Source organism: Phyllostomus discolor, chromosome X (genome assembly GCF_004126475.2).
Source record: "Phyllostomus discolor isolate MPI-MPIP mPhyDis1 chromosome X, mPhyDis1.pri.v3, whole genome shotgun sequence".
In the NCBI taxonomy this organism is placed as follows: Eukaryota; Metazoa; Chordata; class Mammalia; order Chiroptera; family Phyllostomidae; genus Phyllostomus; species Phyllostomus discolor.
In genome coordinates this window covers 76,497,015-76,524,703 of record NC_050198.1, presented here as the reverse complement: position 1 = coordinate 76,524,703, position 27,689 = coordinate 76,497,015, and positions in this window count along the sequence as shown.

Genomic DNA, 27,689 nt, shown 5'->3' with positions numbered 1-27,689 from the left:
TGATACACTAACTACCCATAAGTACCATTGATACAGAGCTTGGTAGGGGTGATAGTGTACAGGGCCCTAACATCTGACAGCTAGACTGAGGGCATTGAGTATCCTTTGAATCAAGCAAAATAATGGAGACACTTCAACTACAGTAAAAAAAAATCTATTTACTTATTTACAGTATCTCTCCACAGATAGTTGAGAAAATGTTTTGCATGAAAGCAAAAATGGGTACTCTTATTTCCTGCTGCTATTCTTTAGGGATAAATTTGATGTCATTCCATGTTTTCTATTACCCAAAAATGAGGAGGTAAACAAATCTATAGTAACTTCTTCTCTGAACTCTTGTAAAAAAATGACAGTCATAGAAAACATCCTAGTAATGATAATCATTATGTATCAGACACAATTTGAACTGCTTTGTATGGATTAATACAGTCCGTCTTGCAATCACCTTTGAGATAATTGCTACAGGTATATCCTTATACCTGGTAACTTTGTATAAAGACAGGGATCTTTAGTCAGGAAATCCTTTACATTCCCACAATGATCTGTACCCACACCAACCCACATTTGCACATATCACCTCTTATTTCTGTCCTGATACAAGGAAGGAAGTATTGTTACTATCAAAAATCTGTCTTTCTGTCCATGTCCATCTATGTATCAACAACAAATTTCTTCATTTTAGTTCTAGATCACATCTTCTCTCATCTTCTCAAGAAGGTTATTCCTTTAGTTATCACCCCTCTCATGCATCACTAACTTCTTTATCTCTACATGTTTTGGAATCACATATAATAAAAAAAATTCTCCCTTCACCATATATCTAGCCAAAGCCCATTTTCTCTGTTCTGCTTCATAGCCAGACTTCTCAAAATAAGTATTACAAATTCTATGCCACTTTTTATGCGTTTCTCTATGCCCTCCTATCTGCCTTCTGTCTCATCTTTCTACTGAAATGTTCCTATTAAAGTTGACAATCACATCCAAGTTGCTAAACAAAATGGGCAATTTCTTCCCTCTTATTTCACTTCCCATTTTTTTCTCAGTCTTCTCTCATGGCTCCTCCTCCTATACTAATTGTGAGAATACCAAAGAGCTAAGCCCTAGGCTTTCTACTCTTCCATCTGGGCATCCCTTTTTTAGTGGTTTTATCCATTCCCTTAGTTTTTTATTTCCCTTTTACACAAGAGACAACTCAGGCCCAGAAAAAGTAAGTAACTTGCCTAAGGTCATTTAAGTGGATTATCATTGCAGAACACACTTCCATTTTCTTCATAATTCATGCATAATTATAGCTTTAATTCAAAACAAAAGTGGTTTGGACATACGAGTGTGCAATCTGGAGTCATATGTCAGTAGTTCAAATCAGATCTATAGCACTGACTAGCTGTGTGACTATGAATTGGTTATGTAGTCTGTCTAAGCCTTATTTTTCTCCTTTGTAAGTAGGATAATAATAGCATCTACTTCATATGATAATTAAGCATTACATGAGTTAATATATGTAAATAACTGTTCATTCACAGTTAAGTATTATTATTATTATTGACTTATTTACATAATTTTCCAATTGTTTTGTATCAGTGTATTATCTTTCCTGAATTATGTTGAAAACATCTTAAAGACAGGGACATCTAACATTCTGATTGATCCCCATACCCCACTACCACAGTGCTTAGCATAGTTAAGAAGTCATATGGAAAACTCAAGCATGTGAGGGGGAAGAATAGGGCTAGAGCACCTTCAAAGTTCCATTCATAGATCATTGTTATTTTCTGACCTTTCTGATATTTCTGTTGAAGACCTGAAATGAAAGGCTTGTCTTATTGACCTGACTTAGACTTAAAAACTACTAAAATCCTCTTAATGGAGGTTCATTGAAAAGAACAACAAGAAAGTATTTCAACCTCATTATTTCCCAAGGCAGTGGTTAACATTTGTTGCAAAAAAATATGACTAATCAAACATCTTTAAAGGAATAGGAGAGGAAAGAGATTTTTATAGGGGCTTTGTAAAATTATAACTTATTATTGGGAATCTAGAAGGTGGCACATATGCCCATGGTTGTGAAAATAGGTAGGGTTCCCCCAACTCAAAAAAGTCCTGAAAAGGTCTGAAGCTCTTACTGCTGGATGATCTTAAGATTCTGTGGAAGCATAAAGTAGAAGCAAAATTAGGATTTTGAAAGCATTCACAAAAATGGACACAGAGCCCCTCAGCCAAGACTGGGAGAATTATTGGTTCTAAATGTCTAAGGAAATCTGTATCAAATGATTAGCTGACTACAATTCTAAGTATTTTCCTCAGTGGCCAAATACAACAACAACAACAAAAAAATGGACTTTTCAGAATTAATTCAGAAAAGTCACCCAAAATCAAATGACAATAATTACAAGCAGCAGCAACAACAAACTGGGCAAAAAGAAAATCTGATTTCTAGAGTGGTAACATTATATTTTAATAAAATGCCTGGTGTTCTACAACAAAAAATATGAGGCATACAAATAAAAAGAAAGTATAACCCTTACAAGGAGAGGTGAGCATTCAATGGAAACTATAACTGAAGAATCCCAGATATTGGACTTACCAGGCAGATTTTACATTACCTATTTAAAATACATTTAAGAACTAAACAAAATATTGCCTAAAGAACTGAACGAAAGTAGAAGAGCGATATCTCATCAAAAAGAGAATATTAATAAAAAATGAAGTCAAATATAAATTCTGAAATGGAAAATTATAATAAACAAAATGAAAACCACACTAAATGGATTCAAGGACAGATTTGAGCAAGCAGAAGAAAGAATCAGTGAACTTGAATATAGAGTAATTGAGATTATTGTACTTGAAGAACAGAAAAAAAAGAATAAATTAAAATAAACAGAACCTTAGAACTGTATGGAACATCATTAAGAACACAAATATATGCACAGAAATGCAGAAAAGAGAGAAAAAGGCAGAAAGAATATTTGACCAAACAATGGCTGAAAATTTTACAAACTTTGTGGAAAACATTAATTTAGATACCCAGTAAGCTGAATTCCAAGCAGGAGAACTCAGAGATCTACACCTAGGAATATCATAATCAACTATCAAAACACAGAGACAAGGGAAGAATCTTGAAAGCAACAATGGAGAAACAACAACTAAAATATTAGAAAATATAGAGTCCACAAACAGTGGGATGATATAGTCAATGGAAGAAAATATCAACTAAAAATTCTCTATCTTTACAAAATGAAGAAAAAGTAAGACATCTCTTTTTTTATAATGTAGAGAGGTCAACACTAGCAGACCCATCTTATAGATTGTAGTCCTTCAATTTCAAATGAAAGATAATAGACATTAACTCAGTTCCACATTAAAAAATAAATGGTAATGGAAAATGTAATGAAATTAAATTAAAAAATAAAGAACACCCATAAATTTAACTGCACAGGTAATTAAAAAGAATATACCTGGCTGGTGTGGTTCAGTGGATTGAGCACTGGCCTGCAAACTACAGTTTTGCCGGTTCTATTCCCAGTCAGAGCAGGTGCCTGGGCTCCAGGCCAGGTCCCCAGTAGGGGGCGTGTGAGAGTCAACCACACATTGATGTTTCTCTCCTCTTTCTCCTTCCCTTCCCCTATCTGTAAAAATAAATAAGTAAAATATTAAAAATAATATAAATGCAGTTTTATGTGCAAATCTTTTTTTTTTCCTATGGGATTTACAAGTCAGAATGTAGTATTTTCCATGATCTGGAGAGAGGAGAGAACAAGGAATGTTTACCCAGGAGTACAGGGTTTCTTTCTGGCATGATGAAAATGTCCTGGAAATAGGTACTGGTGATGGTTACCCAACTTTGGAAATATTGTAAAAATCACATTATAATTACAAATAAAAGAGAAACAACTGAATTATGCACTTTAAAATAAATGTGTAGGAGCTTCAGGAAACTGTTTTAATTTTTGGACATCTCTATTTGAGGCACCAATGGGGGAATTAACAGAAAACGGGGCTTAAGATGTAGTCAAAGCAAAATATATCTTACTATATAAGGTATTTAGAATTTGCCCATAAGTTATTGGGAGCAATTACAGAATTTTTATTGTAGTATAAATGTATTTTTATTTTTAAAACAAAATTATTCTAGAACCATATTTCACTAAATTAATTTAGAACAGAACACTTCTTAAATAATAATTCATTGACAGAATACCAAAGGGACAGTAAAGTGAAATGTTGCTTAGCTTAAAGCACATAACAAGATGATATCAGAAGTTTGTTGCATGAAATGATGAAGATATGATTAATAATTGCTTTAAAATATGTTGGATACTATAATGTTATAGTATATAAAAATAAAAATATTAGTTTAACATTTAAAATACTCTATTTTATATTTTATCACAAAAGATGACATGAAAAATACCAATAATTGAAGTAGAGGAACAGGATTTTGTACCTATCCACAATGTTTTTTATTATATATCAATTATTGAGTTGAGTTTTTGAGTCCTAATCTCTTATCAGTATAACATCAAATATATTTATATATTTTGTTTTTCTTTTAGAATAATATGAAAATTCCATTTACTACCCATACATTGTGACCCACATGTTGTATTAAAATAAATATGCCCAATTTTTAACATTCTAACTTTTCACTTTTTTGACTTAGATAATATCTACACAGAAAGACTTCTGTAACATATATGGAAACAATGTGTGTAATGAAAAAGTTTAGAATATAATAAATATTGAACTGTAAAGCACAAATGAATGCTAAAATGTTTAGATATAAATACATAGCATAGATAAATTTCCATCAAAGAGACAAATCATTAATACAAAAGTTATCAAAAAGGTTACATATGTGTTTATGTGTAGAGTAATTATCATTATATTTAGCCATCATTTGTTCTTAGGTGCAGAGATACAGTATCAAATAACACAAATGTTTAATATATTGATTTGTTTTATGTTTAATATAAATAGGGAGGAGAATATCATTAAAATCAACTTCTTTTCAGGAAAAATGCCATTGCCATCTCATAACATGTTATTTTTTCTAATAACATCATTGACAAAATTTTGTTTAGGATGATCCCCAGTTTTTGGCCTGGGTGACTAAGTGGATAGTTTTGCCACTTACTGAAACTAGGAAAACCAGAAGATGGACATGGGCTTGATGTTCCTCTGAGACGTCCAGGTGGATATATTCAATAGGTAGTAACTATGCATGTATAAAATTGAGGACAGAGATTTAAGCTAGATATGGAGATTTGGGTGTTGTTAGCATATAAAAGTTCATTGAAGTCTTATGAGTGGATAGTGTAGAATCTGAAAATCAAAAGAGATAGAAAAGAATAATGAATAATGCCAAAAGTGGTACAAGAATATATGTTTACAAAAAAAATATGGTTTGTAAAAAAATTCTTAGTTAATTTCTGGACATATTGAAGAATATGAAAGCTTCCTCTGAGGCAGAGGGGATTAATGAAAAAGGTGTTCATCTGGTATTCAATGTCATTCTGCACAGTCAAATCTATATCTTGAGTTTTCTTAATTTTGTCCTCTTCTATGGGTGCATGAATCATCTGTTAACTTTGGCTCAAGGCAGGGAGAAAAGTTACAATATCTCATCTCTATTTTCTATTAACTCCTTAAAGTACTACCTGATTTACACTGATTCTCCCCAGTGTCTTGTTTTTCTCTGATATCCATTATAGCTGATATTTGTGTAGCATTCTTATGCTTTCAAATGTATTTACTTATCCAATTTTGTATTTACCTAAGTTATTACATGCTCACTTCTTGATTTACATTTAAAGAGACTTTTGATTTATTCTGCAGGGAGTCCTGCTGCTATGAATGAGTCCCTAAGTGTTCCCCATTGGCCATTCATTTGTGAAATGCTCCTGTATTTTTCTAAAACTCAAAATGTTTATAACTAAAGCAAGAAGTTAGAGCATGTATTATACTCAGGTCAGGCTTTACATTATCTGGATGTGACAATGAAGAGGATAGTCTAAAAACCACAATAAAATGTAACACTTAAAGTTGATTTATTTTTATTCAAGGAACTTTTCTCCAAGCTAACAAAAGATGTGAGAATTATATACATATATACATGTATACCCTACAGACTTAAAGTTTATACTTAATTATTTTGTAGTGTTTTAAAATAAGAGCAGTCTCTGTCTGCATGTGGGTTTTGTTTTTTTTTTTTCTGGGTATGTATGTGTTTGCTGACAGACCTATTCCAGAAGCTGCATATATATAATCTGGCTCATTTACAAGTCACCTGGTCTCTTTTCTACTTCTATGTATCTAGCTCCTCTTTTCTTGTATAAAGATCATTTTTTGTTAAAAACAATAATGACTTCTGAGCTGCTGCAAGATTCCAAATCACTGTGGTTGTTTGACTTCAAACATACAGAATTAAACTAATATTTAACCTTTTTTTTCCAACAAAGGTTAAAAGAATTTTTTAACCTCTCTTTAATTATGTTCACTCAAAACCCCAATTTCCTCATCACACTCATTGATTTCAGAGAGTACATCCCACTATAATTTCTAATGTCAAGGACATGTCTTTGTAATAAAGGAACATACTCTCACACAGTGTTATACGTGCACACAAACAGTACACTGACTATATGGTATAATGTAATGCTTTAAAACAAAACTTAAGGAAACTCCTCAACACAGAATAACTATTTTAATCTATATTTATCATTTGATTGCTTTATGAAGGGAAAAATGTAAATGATGTGTTTATCTGCCATAGGCCCTACTTCAGAACAGTCTGAACTTGAGAACTAAGAGAATGGAATATTATAAAATACACCCCATGATGAAAGGACAGGGAGTACTGGAAATAAGTGAGCCATGCTAAGCCCAGTGATATTCATCTAACAGAAAAACATTAATAGATAATGGCTGTGATTTGAACTTATCATTGATTTTCATTTCTTTGCCATAAATTGCCTACATGCTATTAGCAGTGGGCCAACCTGGCTGCTACAATGCTCTTGTCCAAAGCTTATAAATTGTAAGCCTAAATCAAAAAATGCTACAGTGCCATTTGAAGGTTATACTGTTCTAGCTGTGTTGATGAACTGAACTTTCTAAGACCATGAAGTATCTTCAAGTTATATCTGAGAGAACAATGAATACAATGTACAAGATTTTTTTTATTATCTAACTATGCTTTTTGTACTCATAAATGTTTAATGATAACATCAGTACAGAAAGTATGAGCTGGCTCTACTAGATAGTGAAATCTTAATAAAAAATTCACTTTTCTCTAACTATGCTACTAAACCATAAATAGAAACCATCAGAAGTACTCTCGAATAAAGTGTTTATGATATTTTGATTCATTCAGTTGGTTGTATGATTTTCTAATTGCATAAAAATCTATAATAGTAAACACTTTCATCTTTGACCTGAAGTAGATATTATAGGTGAGCACATTTTCTTGGTCAACAAGAACTCTTCTAGAATAGAAAATGATTTTTAGTTAATTCATATAAAATTGAAATTCAATATAATATTTTCTTGACCACTGGGGGTGATGGTGAAAAGCTGGAATAGATTATTAAGGATGATTTTCGTAGTACAATCCCAAGGAATTCAAGGAGAGGATAAACAATCCTAGGTTTTGCGAATCTCAAATATTCATTTACCTAAAATCAAGGGGACGTATTGGATGTTTGCTGAGAACTTTTTGTAGGTCTAGAAGTCCATATGTTATGTAATTTCTGATGCATGGTGTGATAATCAGCTTCCAAGATAACCCCACCTTCTGCTGTTCTTGCTCCCTTCTTCCCATGTTCTTTTGGATCTCTGCTATATTGTGAGCCACATTATGGGAGTCCATGATTGAGGAATTAACTAATTAATACCTTTAGCTAATTGTTATCAAAGAACAGAGGCCTGCCAGTGACCATGTGGTGGGCTTGAAGTATGTTCTCCAGCCTGGAGATGACTGTAACCCCCTGAAAACATTCTCATGAAAGACTCTGAGCCAGAACCACCCAGCTAAACTGCTCCCAGATTCCTGACCCTCAGAGCTTATGTAACATCATAAATATTTACTTCACTAAACTCCTTAGTTTGGGAGTGATCTGTTACACAGAAATAGATAACTAAAAACTCTTCATATCACTTTTTATACACTGTATTTCATGACACATTATAGCACATGTAAGGTTTTGAATGGAGATTATGTGATATTTGAAATGTATATTATCAAAAAGGACTGATATGAGTCTGAATCTTCAGAATAAAAGTAAATTTCTTATTACTAGGTGTCCTTTGAGACTATTTATGTTCAATAAAGTAGTAATTATTTCATATAAGTCTTGATATGACATATGAGTCTTCATCTCATAGTTTTTCTTCTGTAAAGAGCAGCTTAGAAATAACATTGTCTTGCTGTCAGTATAAGTCACTTGATATGTTTATCACAATGGTGCAATCAATAACAAGGTTTAAGGGAAACAGAAATGATATCTAAAAATGTGTAAATGTGATTATCAAATCATATAAACCATGAAAATATTTTAATTTGTAAATCAATTCCCATATAGATTTAAAAAGTAGAACCCTTATATATCATTTGGGTAAAAGCAATGAATGGACAAGTCAAATCTTCAGTAGATGGCAGAAGATACTTCTTGTTGTGGTAATTCCTTAAGTATTGCCAAAGAACCTGAAGACAATTTGAAAGCCACTGGTTAAAAATGCACTTGTCTAACTAGGATTATATGCTTAGACTGTGAAGTTCAGTTTTTATGAGGTGAAGTTATAATAAATAGTTAGGCTACATATATAAGAACAGGTTTTTAGCTCACTTCTTTAACACTAGTACTTCTCAGTTTTAAAATATTTTCTATTCTTTAGAGTCAGGTACCATATGCAACTTTGTCCTGATTGCTGACATCACCTATCATCAGTAAATTAGGTACAATTATATGCAAATACAGTAGGCAATTTTTAAACCACTTTTATTTCTGTCAACCCACAGATATGTAAATAGGAATGATTAGATTTTTTGTTATTTTTGCTTTAAAGATATTTTAACAGGAACAGATAACAGTTATACGATGCTTACTATTTATCAAGCTGTTTTCTAACCACTTGTAATACTCACAAGCTTATGAGTTTGAGACTATTATTATCTCTATTTTATTGACAGGAAAGTGAGGGATAGAGAGGTTCAGTAACTTGCCCTGAGCCATACAGCTAAATAGCGGTGGAGCTGAATCCAAATAGTCTGGCTTCAGAGACAGTATGCTTATTCACTAGGCTACATTGCCTCAAGAAGAGTTAATCCATAGATCCAGGTTAGCCTCATTACATTGCAGAGCTAGGTAAAATTTAGTTCAGGTGTTTTCCTTCCACTCAGAAGTCTTCTTTTACCTCTCTCAAACCACCCTTATTGTTCTACTGCCATAAAATGAGTGTATCTCTACCATTGTATGTACCCTCTGTATTACAATTGCCTGTTTATGAGTCTGTATTATTATAGACAGTAATATCCTTGAGAACAAATTATGTCTTATTTATCTTTGTATTACCAGAGAGGTGTCTTTTTTGTTTGTTTGTTTTTACCACATGGTCTGATGCTCTGTGGGCATTTTTTTGTTCAATGGACTGAACTGAACACTAGTGCATAACTCATATTCTATTGAAAAATTACTATTAGCTCACCTAGTATGTAAGATGACAATCTATTAAGTACTTATGATATACAATACACTATACTATACATTTAATACACATATCACTCCATTTTATTCTTACAATACTTGTGACCCAACTAGTATTATTATCATTCTACTCATAAAGAGACTGCGGCTCAAAAGGGTTAAGTGACTTGCCTGCTTAAGGTTGCAGCCATTAAGTGGTAGACTCAGGCCCCCAAACCCTAGTCTCTTGGGCTCATAAAGCCTTTGCTCTTTACCTATCACATTGCTTCCAAGGGGCAGTTTTGATAAAAATTCTTCCCTCATTCCTCACACCGTATTTTTGAATATGCAAAATTATATCCAAACTTCTGGATACTGTATATCACCTAAAAACTAAGAACTGAAAACTAGTCAGAGGATCGGGTAACTTTAGATAGTGGAATAGGTCCAGATTAGAGATACATTGCAGTCATTAGGACAGGGTATATGTGGACCTTCATAACTGAAGTAGACTTATTAGAAAACTGATAGCCCATTTTCTATCAACCTTTTGTGCCTTCATCATCACTACTAAAAGTAAACTATTTATTCACGTTAAGAATAGGAAGAGTTGCATTTCATTCACTTTAAATCAATGGAAGGAAGTCATTTACTAAACATGTGGTTTGACTTGGAAAGAAGGGGCAAACATTTCTCATGTCTGACATTCAGTGGAAAACATGAGTGTAATGAAAGACTTGAACTACCTTTCTTTCAGGCTACAGCTAAGGACAAAGTTGCATTTAGAATCTTATAAATTATTTGTAATAATTGTCTGTGTATGTATAAACAACGCCATATAGACAAACATTATTATGGGAGTTAAAAACAACGTTAATATCTAAAAGTAAACCTATACAACTGAAGCTCCATGGATTAAATGTTGGCAAATGCCTATAATTTTAATTTAATTTTACATCACACAGAAGAAAATGAGAAAATGAAAATCCAAACTTTAGTAAAACTTTAAAAGTCAAAAAACTTTATTGAAATACAACAGATTACCAATGACCAAGGGGGTACATTTTCCCTTCAAAGTGAAGGTCTGTTATGAAGTGTGATGCTTATGATAAGAGAACTGAACAAACATATTTTTAATTTAATTAATTAATCAATTAATTTTGGAATTAGCTAAGAGAATGAGCAGTTGAAGGAAGAAAATGTTCAAGTGAAATTTTATGACAAGAAATGCTTGATCGTTTTATATGGCTTAATCTACATCAGAAAACCGACAGTTGTATGTTCCACTGGGAGGTTCCTTACAAGCAATGATGATGGGGGAGAGAAAGAGAGAGAGGGAAAAAGAGAAACAAGGCAGCCCTTTACTCTGATGACATTTCTCAGAGTCATTTTGACCTGATTTAGTTTGGACAAAACCACTAGTTTTCTTCATAAAACTTTTTAGAAGATGTTGAACTTTTGATGAGGGAATGGTGATTATATTCCATTCTTAGTTCTTCACTATGTTAATGATTGACAGGAGGCCAAATTCAAATAGACTGAGGTGAATCTCTACAATTCATCTGACTTAATTATACAAATGTGTAAATTACTTTAAAAAACAAAGTCCAAGAGTAATAGAAAGTTATTTAATTCTCTAATTTTATTATCCAGCCTAATTTGAATGCCTGTGCACATTAAAAAGCAAGCATTGTGCTCTTTTGGCATTTACCCCATGTAAGTTTTAGTCAAGTATGCAAAGATATGGTTGGTTGTGAGGTGGCTTATAAGATTCTGCGGCAACATGTTTCTTATGATCAGTTTTTCACTTGTCAAGGGCACAGAAAAGATATCTTATGACCAGTGCTACTAGTTCTAGTAAATGTATTTTCCCTATCTGTGTATTACCAGACAGAAATGAAAGGGAAAGACCCATCCATAATAGTCTAGATATTTGACACCCAGTTGATATGCCATAAATGTTTGTTACGCAGACTGAATCAAAATAACGTCAGAAGAATAGAGAATATTTATTTCCCTAAACTTTTGCATCTTCTGGAGTTCAATAAGAAAACAAAGCTAGTTGTTCTTGTAGAATAGTAAAGTGTCATGTATTAGAAATACTTAATTTTTTAAACTAAATGTTGATAGTCTCTTCAGGAATTCCAAATTTGCATGTCATATGTTTGAGAGCTTCTCAAGTACCTCAGGAAATTGGCTGTATGAGAGGTGCTTATAAAAATGCAAATTTCAGGCCTCCAGCCCCAAAGATTCTGATTAAGTAGGTCTAGATTGAGGCCCAGGAATTTCTGAATTCCTTAATTATTTTATTTTATTTTATTTTATTTTATTTTATTTTATTTTATTATTTACCTTGTTTATCAAGTTTGGGAACAACTGGTAAAATTATAAAGCTAAAAGAAAAAAATGTAGCAGAAAACTTTTATGGCTTTGAGTTGAAAAAGAATGTTTAACAAGTCTCAGAAAGTATAAATTACAAGATATAAAAATTGATGGATTTGTCTATAAGACACATGAATTTTGTTCAAAAATGAATATAATTAGTAAGAAAACATGCAACATCAAAAATTGATACAAAGTGTGGGCTAGATAATTTCTGCAAATTGATAAGAAAAAGAAAATATAGTAACAGAATGAACAAGAATAGACAATTTATGAAAAAGGAAACCTGACTGATTACTATATATATAGAAATGCTTACACTTATGTATTGCTAATTAGAGAAATATTACATAAAGTAAAGCAATTAATTGATACCAATTTATGATCAGCAAACAAATGTGTCAGTTGGATATAATCAAGTATTGTCTAAGATGTGGAGAATTGTTATACTTAATGCACCTCTAGTGGAAATATAAAAAAAGACAGCCATTCTAGGGAAAAATTGGGTATGACAGTGAAATTAGTAATATGCATACCACATAACCCACTCTTTAGTGTACCCCCTAGAGAAAGTTTAAAATATTCAAAGCATTATTTGTGGAATTGGGGTCTTGGAGACAGTTCTGGGTAATCACAAGAAGAATATATAATTAAATATGTTAAATATATACCATGGACTACCAAACAGTAGTTATAGTAATAAACCTAATAATACATTAAGAAATATGATTAGATCTTTAAAAGCAGGTGTCAAAAATATTGTTGGATTTCTACTTCTAGCAAGATTAAATGAGATCTTCCTAGAACCTACCTCACCATAAATAACATCTACTAATTATTAACAATTTTAATGGCATTTTCATTGTTGTTCGAGTACAGTTGTCCCTATTTACTCCCCAACATTCCCCCCACCCATCCCCATTTCCCACCCTCAATCCTAGCATCCTTTGGCTTTGTCCATGTGTCCTTTACACATGTTCCTTAACCAGCCTGCCCCTTCTTTCCCCTGTTATCCCTGTCTCCTTCTCCCCTCTGGTTACTGTCAGTTTGTTCTTTATTTCAATGTCTCTGGTTATATTTTAGCCAGGCAGTGAAAGACAAATACCACATGATCTCACCTATAAGTGGAACCTAATCAACAAAACAAAGAAGCAAACAAAATATAATTATTAACAATTTTTAAATTAAAGGGCAAATTAGTAAACAACGACAACAAAAAATAACAAGATAAATGCACTGAAAAGTTACAAAACCAAGAAGATTCTGAAATTTTAAGGAGAGATGACATCTGGAAGAAGAATAAAATGGAACTATCTCATTTTTATGGCTTTCATCCTTAGGATAGGTTAAAACCTCCACCATGTGAAGTGTTTATAATGGTGTACTGTAGTCAATTTACAGTACATGACTCATGTACTCAATGAGTACATTGGCTCATGAGATCTAATTGTGGGCACCACTTCCTAACTCAATGGTCAGTGAAACACATAGTTTGGCTATGGTGGGTATTTTTATAATATGGAAACCAGAAAATGCTAAAATCAGAATTTTATTTATATTCTTTTTAGATATCTAGTAATTAAATATTTACAACTCCACCCTGACTGGTTAAAATTAGTCTAAAAAGGACACGGCCTTTCTGCCTTAAAAACTCAGAAGACAGAATTTGGGGTAACCACAACCAGTAGGAAATGATGGGGGGAAATCAATAAATAAGAGAAACAGAGAAAGAAAACCCCACATTCTCAGTATAAACTCTATCCAAATCTTTACTGGTCCCAGAATTATTCATGTCCTCAATAGATAACAGACAGATAGCAGAAAGTAACCATGATAAAAATAAAAGAATAAACTTGTATTTCAGCTCATGCTCCAAGAGCCAGAGTTTGCCATTTACATCCAAACAAGTTAATTGCTTGAGAGAACAAAAACAACTCTTCAGCATTATAAAACACAATCCAGAGTCTCCTCAGAAAAACATATTCTAAATAAGCTGTAAGTCTAATGTAAAAATCACATGGAGAATTTAAAAATATTTTGAACTCAATAATAAGGAAAATATAACATTAATATTTGTAGATTGCAGAAGATGGCAAAATCACAGGGTACTGAACTCAGTTTCTCCCATGTACACACTGAATCTACAGCTACACGTGGAGCATTTCCCTCTGAAGGAAATCCAAAATCTACCTTAGTGGCTCCTAAGGAGGAAATGGCATAATCTATTCAAAGTGCTGAAAGAAAAAAAAATTGCCAACCAAGAATACCTTACCTGGAAAATCTGCCCATATTTGAAGGAGTTTCCCAAACAAGCAAAAGGTATAGAAGTTCATCATCACTAGACAAGCCTTGCAAGAAATGTTAAGGGTCTTCTTCAAGCTAAAATGAAAGACTGCTAATTTATAACAAGAAAACTTATAAAAGTATAAATCTCACTGGTACAAGTAAATATAGAGTTAATTCAGAATATCCTAGTGTAGTAACAGAAGTATGATAAATCTAGTTATGAAAATTAAAAGATAAAAGTATTAAAAATAGCCCTGACTGGTGTGGCTCAGTGGGCTGGGTGTTGTTCTGCAAACCAAAAGGTCACCATTTCTGTTCTGGTCAGGGCACATGCCTGGGTTGCCTGGCCAGGTCCCCAGATGGGGGCATTCAAGAGGCAAACAATCTTCTCTTGAACATCAATGTTTCTCTCTTTCTCTTCCTCCCTTCCTTCCCATCTTTCTAAAAATAAATAGATAAATAAATAAAATTTAAAAAGCAACCATAACTACAATAATTTGTTAATAAACACACAGGTAAAAAGATGTAAATTTTGACATCAAAAGCCATAAAATGTAAAGGCAGAATAAAAATGTAGAGCTTTAGTATGTATGTGAAGTCAAATTGTCACCAGTTTAAAATAGACTTATAAGATGTTCTATGTAAGCCTTATAGTAACCACAAACAAAAACCAATGCCAGATAAACAAAAGACAAAGAGAAAGAAATCTAAGCATGCCACTACAGAAAATTCATGGATTACAGCTAAAGCAGTTTTCAGAAGAAAATCCTGAACTATAAATACATACATTAGAAAGAAAAGAAAGTTATAAAGTCAGTGACCTAGAATTCCAACATAGATAGATAGAAAAATAAGTTAATTAAACACAGAGGAAGAAATAAAAATAGAAGCAAGTATGTATGGAGGAAATAGAAATTTTAACCAGAGCAGACTCAAGAATTGTTTCTTTGAAAATAGCAAGAAAATTGATAAACCTATTACAAAACTAAAGAACAAAGAGAGAATCCAAACTACCAACATGAGGAATATCAGAAGGAATATTTCTAAAGTTCCTACAGATAGTAAAAGGATAATAAAAGAATATTATTATCAACTTTATTTTAATGAATTTGACAATTTAGGTAAAATGAACAGATTTCGTGTATGCAGTGTGTCAAAGCTGCCACAGACTAAACCAAAAATCCTAATAATATTATATCTATTAATAAAATTGAACTCATTACCAAAAATTTTTCCTCAAATAAAACTCCAGATCAAGATGATTTCAGTACTTAATTCCATCAAACATTTAAAGAAAAAACAACATCATTTCTACATAAACTCAGAAAATGGGGTGGGGCAGATACACTGATGCAAAATCTGATATACTGCAAAAATCCTACAACTCAATAATAATTTTAAAAAATCAAGTAAAAAATTGGACAAAATATTCAAACATATACTTGCCTAATGAATTTATTGTGGTCTGGGTGACTGGGTAAAAAAGGTGATGGGGTTGAGAAGTACAGACTGGCAGTTACAGAACAGTCATGGGATATAAAGTACAACATAGGAAACATAGTCAATAATATCATAATAATTATATATGGTGTCAGATGAGTACTGAAAATATCAGGAGTATCACTTTGTAAAGTACATGATTGTCTAACCACTATGCTGTGTACCTGAACTAATACAAAATAAAATTGAATGTAAACTGTAATTGGAGAAATGTTTAATAATAATAATAATAATAATAAATAGATAACAGCTTAATGCCAAAAAATAAGTTATGACTGAATGGTCAGTAATTATATAATATATGACTGCAGCGATGCAAATTAAAGCTACAACTACTGACCCTCAAGTATGGCTACAATTAAAATGACAGACATCACCAATGTTACTGGGAATATAAAATGGTATAGATGCTTTGGAAATAAATCTAGTAGTTTTTTCTACACATTCACCTACACTATCACACATTAATTCCGCTCCTAAGTATTTCTCAAGAATAATGGAAGTATATGTCCACAAAAGTAGTTATACAAGGATTTTTTCATTATAAGTTTATTCATAATAGCCCTCTATTTACAGGTCCCACCTGGCACCATACATAGTTATCACAATATTATTGACCACATTCCCTGTGGTGTACTTTATATCCTGTGACTATTCTGTAACAACCATTTGTACTTCTTAATCCCTTCACTTTTCTCACACAGTCCCCACCTTCCTCCCCTCTGGCAACCATCAGACTCTTCTCTATAAAATTTCCGTTTTAATTTTTATTATTTTTTTATTTTATTCAATTTATTGGGGTAGCAGTGGTTAATAAAATTATAGAGGTTTCAAGTGTACAATTCTATAATATAACATCTGTATATTGCATTTTGTGTTCACCACAAAAAATCAGGTCTCCTTCCAAAGATCTCCTCTTTTTAAAAGCTGAATAATATTCCATTGTTTCTATATACCACAATTTATTTAACTATTCATTTGTCAACACTTAGATTGTTTCCATTTCTTGGCTATTGTGAATAATGCTGCAATGAACATGGAAGTGTAGATGTGTCTTTGGGATTGTGATTTCATTTCCTTTTGGTATGTACCCAGAAGACAAATTACTGGATCATTTGATAATTCTAGTTTTAGTTTTTTGACAAACATCCATACTGTTTCCCACAGTGGCTGAACCAATTTTCATTCCCACCAACAGTGCTGAGGGTTCCCTTTTCTCCACATTCTCACCAGCACTTATTATCACTTGTCTTTTGATAATCACCATTTAGTGGATGTGAGGTGATTTCTCATTGTGGTTTGGATTTGCATTTACCTAATGATTTGCGTTCAGCACCTTTTCATACATCTGTTCTTAGAGGACATAATGCTATGTGGAATAAATCAGACACACTCACACACACACACACACACACACAAATTGCACAATCTTGTTTACATGTGGAATCTAAAAATACCCAGTACATTGAAGCAAAAAATCGAATGGTGGTTACCAGATGCAGTGAGCTGGAAGAGATGTTGGTCAAAGGGTATAATCTTGCAGTCCCGTAGGATGAATAGTCTAGAGAGCTAATGTACAACATGATGATTATAGTAATAATACTGTATTAAGTACTGGAAATTTCAGAGAGCATATTTCAGGTATTCTCATCATACAAAAAGAGTAATAACTATGTGAGGAAATGACCTGTTGATTATCATGACTGTGGTAATCATTTCACTATGTATATCAAATCATCATATTGTATACCTTAAATATGCATGATTTTTATTTTTATACTTTTTACAATTAGAAAGGTGGTTAAATTTAAAAAATTGAATGAATTCTATAACACACCATTTAGTATACTAAATATATACACATGGCAGCGCTTAGAACAGCAAACATATTAAAGGGAATATGTTAAACATATTAAAGTGGGATCCTGTAGGGAAATGGAAGTGGAGATCTGGAATGAATAGGGGAAATAAATAAGAGAGTTGTCTTGTACAGATTGATGATGACACTGTGCCATGAATACCTCAAGCCTCTGCACATAAAGTTCCAGTAAAAAAAGAAAAAAAATAAACAAAGAAAACATAATGTGGAAGTAATTTCCTGTCCTTTAACAGTAGTTAAAGACATGTTTTTGTTCCTAATGCAAGGTCTGAAAACAGTTTCAGAGTCAGCATTGACAAATGTATAGTCAAATATTAATCTTATAGCTCTAGCCATGTTGTGGCTTATATCTTTTATATTACTTCTAAACCATATTTCAATTTAATTTCATCCATGATTTTAAAATATTATATAATATGACCCTAAGTCTAATTACAATGTTTAAAATATAGGAATAATTTCTGTTACTAATCTGCCAAAAGAAAAAGAAAGGAAGAAATAGAAGAAGCAACCTAGACATGGATTAAAACAAAAACATTTGCTTTTTTTTTCAAGTGAACTGTGAAAATTAAGGCCAGGTTATTTGGTATAGCATTATCATATGTAAAATTTTATATGAAGACAAGATGTTCTGTTCCTGTGTTTTAAACATATTTTCTTTTTTTGTATGTAGGCCATTAACAAAATAATTTAGTGTCTGAGTAATAAAATAAAAAAAGCACTCTCCTTTTCTTTATAAAACCCTGTAGCCAAAATTATAGTTCTCTCACCTTCAGTCTGTGATGGGGATAATATGTACATAGATGTCTTTAAAGATCTGAGTAATCACTGGCAGTAGGCAATAATCTCCTCTTGATTTAATTATGTAGGCTGTGTGTTTTGTGTATATACATTTCTGTAGCTTAATTTCTAAATAGTTTAATTATAACATATTTTATTAGAATTTATTTTGTTTTTCTTTCTCATGATATTGCTTTATAATAGAGATAGGAAAATCAACACCTCTCAATGGTACTATGTTCTATGGAAATTACAAAGGAGATAGGGGTCATAACCCAACCCTTGTGGAGGTGCTTAATCTAATAGGGAGATTAGGTAACACAAATAAAGACAGGTAGTGGAAACTCAATTAGCCACAGTTATCCAAACACATCCAGGAGAAACACTTCATAATTCTATTTAGACACAAGATCTCAGCTGTGTAATAGCTCTGCCCTTTGAGTCCCAGTACTGAAGACAGAGCCCTAGCTTAAGAACCAGAAAACATGGATTTTACTTTTAACTTCAGTCAAGTGACTTTAAGAAAATTAAGCCCTGGCTGGTGTAGCTCAGTGGATTGAGCTCGGGCTGGGAACCAAAGTGTCCCAGGTTCGATTCCCAGCCAGGGTACATGCCTGGGTTGCAGGCCATAACCCCCAGCAACCTCACATTGATGTTTCTCTCTCTCTCTATCTATCTCCCTCCCTTCCCTCTCTAAAAATAAATAAATAAAATCTTTAAAAAAAAAGAAAATTAGTATCTGAGCCTCAGTTTCCTCAAAAATATATTTGTACATTTGTCCCTTCTCTGTTGACCTCAAACTTTATTGTGAGGATTAAGTGATAAAATAGTTGTGAAAGTGTTTTGTAAACTGGAAAGCTATATGCATGTGTGAGAAAATATTTCCTTTGAGGTTATTATTTGATCATGAAGGTCACTTCCCCTAGAGAGCCCACACCTCCCACTTTGCCAGCTTAAGTACCAACTCACTTCACTTTCCATCTTTTCAGTGAAACCTACATACAAGTCTTTCCATTCTCTGAGTTCCTATAGCCAGTTATTGTTCCCTTTCCTCAAACAGCCTGGCATTATTAGCTTTTTGTATGCATTGTCTTTTCTGCTTTGCCAGACTACAAGCAGTTTGAGATCACTAATTTATCGGATACATTTTAGTTATTCCACAGTGCTTAACAGGTTACTCAACATGGAACAATTCAATACACATTGATTGATTAGAGGATGGTTCCTTCATTCGTTTGGCAAGTATACTCAGTACCTTCCCTGTATCAGGTACTGTATTGTTCTAGAAACTGAGGATATAGCCCTTAGCCTCATGGAACTTACAAAAATTAAGTTGCGTGTTTACAAAAATAATCATTCCATGTGAATTTGATTTGTAATCAGTAGGGAAAGCCTAATGAGATATACACTTCTGCTTTGAAACACATTCCTTTTACATACTTGCATCGTTTGCTCCTTCATCCAGGTCTCTACTCAAATGTTTCCTTCTCAGGGAAGACATTCTTGATCATGTCATCTAAAAGAGTATCCCACCCACTACAAGCAACCACCATACTAAACTCCCTTCCCTTGTTTCATTTTCTTCAAGTACTAAAACTGTCTACTATGTGCCTATCATGAGACATTTTACATCCTCTTTTACATACTAAGTCTTTGAAACTGGGTGTGTATTTCTCACTGACAGCATATATTAATTTGGACTAGCCACATTTCAAGTGTCCAATACCATGTGTGTCTAGTCCTCATCATATAAAACAGCACGGGGTTTTTTTGTTTTTTTTTTTGTTGTTGTTGTTGTTTATGCTCATCAAGGAACATGTATAAAGGACACATGGACAAAGCCAAAGGGGAGTAGGATTGAGGGTGGGAGGTAGGAATGATTGGGATTGAGGGGAGCAGTGGGGGGAAATGGAGACAACATTGGCTGTACTTGAACATAAATAAACAAACAAACAAACAAACAAACACACATATCTATATACAGAGCTTATGCATTTACCCCTGGGACTTTAACCCACTCCCCACAACTGTAACTTATCTGGTAGTTTTTGTTGCCTACTAAACTCTCCAAAATATTCCATTTTATAGTTAATTATTGGCCATTCATTTAGCCATAATAGTTCTGTTAACATTTTCTGTACCAAAAGCAAACTTCCAACTGAGAAACATGTCCTTTTGTTTTCTTCAAAATAAAAAACAAAACTGAAAGCAAAGCAAATGGCAAACCATACCACCCCCCCCAAAAAAAAACAAATAAAAAAAGACCTTAGTGAGCATTTATCATTTTATGCATAAATTGTGACATAATTTGATTTTGCAGCAATACCTCATAAACCATGTTCATAGATTTATTACTTCACATATGTTCACTTATCCAAGAAAATGTGCTTTGCCAAAAATAATAAGGGCACCGAGTTTGTGCAGTTTACACTTTTATGGCTGTCGCTGTTTTTGATCAATTAATCATAGGGAGAAGATCTGACAATACAGAGAGTATGTGGAATAGTGATGAACTGAGGAGTCAAGAAAGTTGCAAGCCAACTGAGACTAGTTTGATAAAAATCAATCCTTTTGAAGAACATTACTTTTTAATTATTTCAAGTTCCTTGATAGGGTAAAGTTAAAACCTATGGAGAACATGGGCATCGTTCATGCTATGATTCTTGCTGAAATGTCCAATTGAACTATAAATAATTATGACTTAGAGTGAAATTGACACAAATAAATAAAAGAAGACACACATCTCTGGGAGTTTCTACAAGAGTAAAAGAATGGTATGTCTATTTCAAGGAAAGACACCTTATCAATTCTAGGGATGTCTTCACCTTCAAGCGTTTCATTTTCTGCTGATATTACTGACTCATAATCTGTGCTCATAGTGAGTTATTCACAAACTTTTGTTTCCTTAGTTTCCTTCATGGATACTTTTAAGATAACTGGGAGGAAATGTACAGTGTATGACCAAGAAACAAAATATATTTTTACATAGTTAACTGGCCTGTTTGATTATTGAACCCCCAAAATTCTCTTCATTAGCACCTTGGTTGACCATACAAGTTTTACACTATATATAGGGAGAGGGTTTTACTGCTAAAGTTAATAATAAGACTTTAAACATACCAGCCAGTGTCCTTCATTATATATTGCTCCTCCAACACAGTTTTGACCCTGAAGTTGGGTATTTCTGCTATTTATGTACCATGGAAAGTATGTCATAAACTGTGCAGGATGATAGGACACACATTGTGTAATATTTTCCTTTAAAATATAATTGTTAAATGCCATTTATTTCACTTAAATGTTCTTAATAGAATCCATTTTAATCAAGGAAATATTACACTTTGATATTTCATTATTTTATTTAACTTTAAGTATGCCAATTGTTTGCTAAACTAAATATTTTACCTAATAAAAAATAGAAAACCCAATTTCAGTGAAATCATCAGCATACTTGGAATAAAAATTTTACTTGATTTCTACTTCATTCATATGGAAATTAACAACTTGTGGATTTCTTTGAGAACCAGTATTTATTTTTCATAAATGGCAAACTATAGCAACTACATGCTCCTTATTAAGCATTTGTTGAATCGCTGTTTTATACAGACACATCATACTAGCCATTCCATACTCACAGGGCTCTTATAGTTTATATGTGGAAATGCACATGTAATTAAAAGGATCTCAAGTTATGAATAAATAGTACAAAATATGCATAAGTGCCAAGATATACAAAAAGGAAATCCTTGTGCACTGACTTTTAGCAGAGAAAGTTTTCTGGAAAAGTAGTTTAAGAAAATAATGAACATGGCTTGGTTATATAAATGATGCAATAATTTGGGCCTGGAGCTACATAAAGGTCAACTGAAAATCATATGCAGTATAGTATGTCTATGCTCACCATATGAAAGAATTCATATTTTTGACATTTTCTTTTTTCTGTATGTGTACACACTTGCAAGACTATATATACATATTAAAAGGTCTTTTGGTTTAGAAAGTTATAGGTAAATTTATTTAATTTATCCACCTAACTATCCATTCCTACCATTATATATTGTTTTAATTTGAAGCCAAGAATATAGCATTCTGTCTGAACATTATTTTTGTTACTTGTAAGCATTATATTTCTACAAAATATTCATAATGATGGTTCCACTAGTTTCATTCAATTTTCAGAAGAAAATGAGCAGCTTGGCCAGCTTTTATTGTAACAACTTGAATGTGAAATATATTTCTATGCTTTTAAATAATAGTTTTGTTTACATGTAAATTTTGATTTTCAGTCCAAACTATGTGTTTGCTGACATTATTAAGTATCTTTAATATTGTCCATTGACTCCTAAGAAATAATGTTCACAGTTGTACAAGGGTTTCATTGAAAGCAATATAATAATTAAATAGATTTAAAATATTACTGTTTTATATGCAGTGTTCACTTGCATAAATTATATTGGAGCACTATTATAACATGCCCCCACATTTTTCTACTACAGTTATGTCAAAGGCCATTCCTAAAGTGGTTGTAATTTATTTTTATTGGTTCTGCTGGTACACAGTTTTACAATTATTGTGAATACGAATGTAATGATTCATACCTGAAAAAATAAACATAGTAGTTGCTTTATCAATGTAACTGGAGCAGTGAAATTCTATACTGTGATAGATGTGAAAAAATATAAATGGTTATTTGAAACAAGAATTTTAGAAATGAAATAAAACCATTAGAATGATGTAATTTGAATTTTAGGTCTAATAATTAATTTTCATATTTCAGTGGTAGAATATCAGTTTGATTTATTAACATGTATGCACCCTGGAACGTGACTAAAAATTTTTGTGTGATTTTATTTTACATAAATTTGCCAGTTTCATTTATGATAAACAGTGAAATATTAGTAAAGTTGATAAGGCACTGCACTTAGGTATGTTTTCTAATTACAAGGGAAGCATGAGTTATGTTTATAATATGTTACTGAAATAATCTAGGAAAACATGTATGAATCTATTTTCATGACATTCTGGCAGAGTTAAAGGCCCTCTAAATAGTGAATCATCTTATTAGACATGTACAGCCTGAAAACTAATTATGTGTACTTTAATGATGGAGATGAAAGTATTGTGCTATTGCTTGATATGTAGGTAACCAGATTTTTAATGGATGGCTGTTCTACTTTCATCTTTCATTATTGAAAAACATGTATGATTTTAGGAACTTCAACCCTCACCTTTATAAAAATAGAAGATAAAAGGACTCTCATTACCAACCATTTATTCAACACACATTTGCTGAGTACCTACTCTTCACAAGAAATTCTCTTTGTGACATAGAGATGATTAAAACAAGACTATTACCCACAAAAAGGTTGTGGTCTGGTAGGGTAGAGAGATATATACACTAATAATTTCACTGTATTATCATATGTATAATAATCAAGTATATATAAAGATCTGTCAATATAGTACATATTGCTATTGTTTTGATTTAATTGTCTGAATGATAAAACTAATTTTAAAAGTTTCAGATTGGCAAATAGAATATTATTTTATTCACAATGCATTATTTTCTGGGAATGTTTTAAATGAATTGAGTCCCTATTATGAATCAAAAAATAAAATCCCATTTACTATAGTAACAAGAAAAATAAAGTATCTAGCAATAAATTTAACCAAGGAGGTAAAAAACCTGTACTTGGAAAACTGGAACACTGAAGAAAGAAATTAAGGAAGAGACAAATAAATGGAAACATATTCAGTGTTCATGGATAGGAAGAATTAACATCATAAAAGTGTTCATACCACCCAAAGCAATCTATAGATTCAACACCATTTCTATTAAAATACCAATGGCATATTTAATAGATCTGGAACAAATACTTCAAAAACTTACATGGAACCAAAGAAGGCCCCAAATAGCTTCAGCAATCATGAGAAAGAAGGGACAAAGTAGGAGGGATTACAACACCTGATATCAACCTATACTACAAGGCCACTGTAATCAAAACAGTCTGGTACTGGCATAAGAACAGACACATAGATCAATGGAACAGAATAGAGAGCCTAGAAATAAACACAAGTCCCTATGGTCAATTAATATTTCAAAGGAGCAGGAGCATAAAATGGAGTAAAAATAGCTTCTTTAGTAAATGGTTTTGGGAGAATTGGAATGGTAGATGCAAAAAAATGAAACTAGACCACCAACTTACATGGTACACCAGAATAAATTCAAAAAGGATAAAAGATTTAAGTATAAGTCATGACACCATAAAAGTCATAGAGGAGAACATAGGCAGAAAAATTTCAAATATACCACACAGCAATATTTTTACTGATATATCTTCTAGGGCAAGGAAATTAAAGGGAAAAATAAACAAATGAGACTACATCAAACTAAAAAGCTTCTGCATGGCTAAAGAAATCATCATCAAAATAAAAACGAAACAGACTATATGGGTGAACGTATTTGGCAATGATATATCAGATGAGGGGTTGATCTTCAAAACATATAAAGAACTCATAGACTCAACACTAGGAAGACAAACAATCCAATTAAAAAATGGACCAAGGACCTGGATAGACACTTCTCCATGGAAGACATACAGTGGGCCCAGAGACTTATGAAAAAAAGCTTGGCCCTGGGTGGCGTAGCTCAGTGGATTGAGCGCAGGCTGCGAACCAAAGTGTCACAGGTTCAATCCCCAGTCAGAGTACATGCCTGGGTTGCAGGCCATGACCCCCAGTAACTGCACATTGATGTTTCTCTCTCCCTCTCTTTCTCCCTCCATTCCCTCTCTAAAAATAAATAAATAAAATCTTTAAAAAAAGAACTGATATAAAAAAAAAGTTCGACATCACTAGCCATCAGACAGATGCACATTAAAACCACAATGAGATATCACCTCACACAGTCAGAATAGCCATCATTAACAAATCAACAAACAAGAAATGTTGGTAAGGATTGAGAGAAAAGGGAACCCTAGTACACTGGTGGGAATGCAGACTGGTGCAGCCACTGTGGAAAACAGTATGGAATTTCCTCAGAAAACTGAAAATGGAACTGCCTTCTGACCCAGCAATTCCACTGCTGGAAATATACCCTAAGAATTCTGAAACACCAATTCAAAACAACTTAGGTACCTCTATGTTCATAGTGGTGCTATCTATAATAGTCAAGTGCTGGAAAGAGCCTAAGTGCCCATCACTATATGAGGGGATCAAATGGTACATTTACACAATGGAATTCTACACAGCAGAAAGAAAGAGGGAACTCCTCCTACCTTTTGCAATTGCATGGATAGAACTGGAGAATATAATACCAAGTGAAATAAGCCTGGTGGTAAAAGACAAATTCCATATGATCTTACCTATAAAAGGAATCTGATCAACAGAACAAACTAATAAACAAAATAGAACCACAGACATGGAAATATGGAACAGATTGAAAGTGGCCAGAGGGGAGAGGAAGGGGGATAGTGATGGAAAGAAAGGAAAGGGAATAGACGAAGAACATGTGTGAAGGACCCACAGACATGGACAACAGTGGGTAGAGTGACTGTGGGAACGGGGAGTGGGTTGGCTGGAGGAGGTCAAAGGAGGAAAAATTAGGACAACTGTAACAGAATAATAATAAAAAGATGATTTAATTACAAAGAAAGAAAAAGAAAAAATGGGCATTTAATTTACTTTTACCTATGAAAAGTGACCTTGCTTTGAAAAAAGAAAAAAGCCAGACAATCTTATGAGTTTCCTACATTTTCTTTATCCTTCTATTGTGATTAAGTTTATGTTTTCCTTCCTTGCTGCACACTATCTTGTGCATTTTTCTTCCTAATGTTTAGAAGGTTTTTAAAACCCTGTTGATTTAAGCATCTAACAATTGCAAATTGAGTGAGAAGTATATTCTATACAACCTTTGTTAGGCCCTATTTATAAATAATAATCACAGGAATAATAGTACTGTTTATAATTAGATCTCTGAATTATTTCTGAACAAGTCACCCCCTGTGGCAACTTATTATGGCATTAAAAATATAAGTATAAAATTATTTCCTAAGAATCATTCAAGAAATCAATAAGGCAGGTACAACTTTCTTTTCAAATATATTGTGTATGACTGGTTTGCCCTAAATATCTATCTTCTTAGCCACTGTCCTCCACTCAGAGAAATTCCTATAAGGAGCCATTAATTGACTAGGCAACATAAGAATATCTCAGCTAAATAACTGCCCTTTGTGAGGATGCTTTTAAACTCTTGACATGGACTTTAAAAAAAAAACAGATTAGGTACTTGATATCTGGAATGGATGAGTTTCCAGGAAAGAAGCAAAATACAGCAAAAAATTATATAAGAGAAGCTGTTTGAGGTACCTATGAAGGAGAATCTCTTTTCCAAATACCCTGAATTCCAGATTTGAACACTACTGTGAGAGAATAATGTTCTTCAACAGTTCAGGATGCCCATAAAGGCTCATCAAGGCATTTTACTGAATAAAAGAGCACATCCCTTAAAATAAAATATTCTAGTCTCCTAGAAGGCAGAAGTGGATACAGTGTTTCCTTCATATCAGGAAACCTAACCAGCACCTCAAATTAATGTCAAGTGTCAGGCTGAGGAATCTTTTCTACACAGAGAACTTGGGATTCTATTAACATAAGCCAATGTCAATACATGCTTAACAAATGTGTTACTATTACTCCATCCCATTTCTAATGCTAGCACCTATCATTAATCATGGCAGTTGTTCCCTCAGATCAAGGTGAAGCCTTAGAATACTTTTCAGCCCAATACTTCAAGCAACAACTACCAAAAGCTTGGAGGTGGCCCTTGATAGGTAACTTATTTTTCACCCCAGAGTAAAAAAAAAAGATAATCTCAAAGGAAAACAAGTGCATTGTGAATGAAAAATTTGTTTACACAATGTAAAAATATGCAAAGCAAATGTATTGTCTTTACTTCTCCAGGAATTAGCAATATGATGTTTCTTAAGGGTCCCATCCATTGGATGACAGGGTCAGAGATGAATGGAGAAATACGAACTACTCAATTATTTTCTAGTGTGATAAGCTAAGGCTGAGCCTGATTCAATAATTCCACTATTTCTGTTATATGACTCATTCGTGCTTAAAGGACACAGAAGAGTCCCCAGCCTTTTAGAGTCCCTCCACCTTTTTCCTACAAAATG